Source organism: Nannospalax galili, unplaced genomic scaffold (assembly GCF_000622305.1).
Source record: "Nannospalax galili isolate Female #2095 unplaced genomic scaffold, S.galili_v1.0 scaffold342, whole genome shotgun sequence".
Lineage (NCBI taxonomy): Eukaryota > Metazoa > Chordata > Mammalia > Rodentia > Spalacidae > Nannospalax > Nannospalax galili.
The window spans coordinates 2,410,465-2,413,046 of NW_008349359.1; the positions used below are offsets into that span (position 1 = coordinate 2,410,465).

Here is a 2,582-nt window from a genome sequence, read left to right on the forward strand (position 1 = left end):
ATCTTTTTGAGACAGGGTCTCCCCGTAGCCCCAGCTGTTTTGGAATTCACTATGTAGACCAGGCTGACCTCTCAAAGATCTGTCTGCCTCTGCCTCCCAAGTACTGGGATTAAAGGCATGCACCAAAAGGCATGCACCACCACGCTCTATCTTATTCATTGTTTATTTTGTCATTTATTTATTTATTTATTTTTTATTTATTTATTTATTTATCTTTTTGAGACAGGGTCTCCCCGTAGCCCCAGCTGTTTTGGAATTCACTATGTAGACCAGGCTGACCTCTCAAAGATCTGTCTGCCTCTGCCTCCCAAGTACTGGGATTAAAGGCATGCACCAAAAGGCATGCACCACCACGCTCTATCTTATTTATTTTTATCTCTGCCACTTATCTATGTCCTAAAACCATATTCTGTTGTTTGTATGTACCACAAATTATTTATTCAGTTACTTGCCAAAGGATCTGTTGAGTGCATTCAAGGGTTGGTGTTATGAATAAAGCTGATAGGAGCACCTATGTACAGGTTTCTGTATGGGCATGAGTTTCTCATTCCTTTGGGTAGAAACCAACTAGTGAGACTGCAGGATTATATGGTAAAAGTATGTTTAGTTTTGTAAGGAACTGCCAAACCATCTTTCAAAGTGCCTATACCATTTTGCATTCCCGCCAACAGTGAATGAGAGTTCCTCTTGCTCCCCATCCACACAAACCAGTGTTTTAGTAATTTGGATTTAAAAAATATTTTATGTTTTATTTTTATCTTATGTATATGAGTGTATGTAAGTGCACCCATGTTGTGCAGTGCCCACGGAGGCCAGAAGAGGGTGTCAGATCCCCTGGAACTGAATTTACAGATGGTTGTTAGCTGCTATTTGGGTGTTGGGAATTGAATCTGAGTCCTCTCTCCAAGAGCATCCATTGCTCTTAACTGCTGAGTCATCTCTCCAGATCCATATTTTGGGTTTTTACCATTGTAAAATTGGTATTGGTATCTATTTTTGATAGAGAACCTCACTCTGTAGCTCAGGCTGGGCTGAACCTCACTGTACAGCCCAAGGTAGCTTCAGACTTGTGGCATCCTTCTTGCCTCAGCCTCCCAAGCATTGAGATTGCACATAAGAGCTACCTTACCCACCTTAGTGTCTCTTTTTGTTTTAAATTTTTATTATTTTTATTTTATGTGTATGTGTGTATTGCCTACATGTAGGTGAGTGCACCTGTGTCATGCAATGCCTGCGGAGGTCAGAAGAGGCTGTCGGATCCCCTAGGACTGGAGTTACGGACAGTCGTTAGCTGCCATGTGGGTGCTGAGATTCAAACTTGGGTCTTCTGCAAGAATAACCAGTTTTCTTAACCACTTAGCCATCTCTCCAGCCCTTAATTTCTCATTTAAAAAATTTTCAAATGGTAAATGATGTTCAGCATCTTTTTATATACTTATTGCTATGTGTTTATTGCTGTGTTTCTTCTTGGTAAGATATCAATTCAGGGCTTTTGCCTAATTTTTTTCCCCTTAAACAGAGTCTCACTATGTAGCTGAGGATGGCCTCAAACTCACAATCCTCCTGCTTCAGCCTCCTGAATGTTTGGATTGCACCACCATATCTGGCATAAAAACTTAGAAAAATAATAAAATAACAAAAAAACCAATTCCTAGTTTCAGTTGTTCTTAGCATATTGGGTATTGCTCGGGCTTTTTGGTTTGGCTTTGGGTTTTGGGAATGCGCCTCATGGCAGCATCCAGTGTGCATGTCATGCATTTAGTTAATGCTTTAAAAGTCAGGAGGTGCTGTATTATACAGTCTAATATCTTCTCCTACTTGAACTCCACAAAAAAGTAAATCTCTCTGTCTCTCCTGAATTTGAGCCTGTAGCTTCAGAATGCAGTTTAGTGATTGCTTTAATCTTCAAATGTATTCACTGTTCACAGTGAGTTGTTTCCATCTGGAAGGAACATGGGGTTATCTGACTCTGTTGTACTCTTTTTTTTTTTTTTTTTTGAGACAGGGCCTCCCTATAGCCCCAGCTGGCTTGGAACTCCCTATGTAAACCAGGCTGGCCTCAAACTTACAGAGATCTGCCTGCCTCTGCCTCCCAAGTGCTAGGACTAAAGGTGTGTGCTACCACAAGTGAGAACCGTGCAACGCTCAAGTCTTTCACTGTACCCTGGTTTCTTTTAGCCTTTTGCCTAGACATTGGAAGCATTAAAAAACAAACAAAACAAATAGTTCACTTCCAAGAAGCATAAATGCAGCCACTAAAACAGAACCATGTCATCTTAGTAGCATCTATATTTTCCCTATTGCACCTGTTTTCATATATAGTAACAGCCTATGTGGTAGAGATACAAAAAAATCCTACATCTAGAGAAACCGAGGCTAACAAGATTATCCAGCTTTGAAGTTCAAGACTTATACTACAATTTGGAACCATACCAGATAATTCCCAGAATTTTCACCTGGGCTGCCTTTAATCCCAGAGGTAGAGGCAGGAGGATCCCTGTGAGTTCAAGGCCAGCCTGGTCTATGTAGTGAGTTCCAGGACAGCTGGGGCTACAGGGAGACCCTGTCTCAAAAAGACCAAA

At 41.0% G+C, this 2,582-nt stretch overlaps 1 protein-coding gene across 3 annotated transcripts in view; it reads left to right on the top strand.

Moving 5' to 3' along the window:
- The window catches only part of Stard9 (StAR related lipid transfer domain containing 9), a 133,127-nt gene that overhangs the window by 51,746 nt on the left and 78,799 nt on the right, over positions 1-2,582 (top strand). The gene's annotated exons all lie outside the window — the stretch shown is intronic.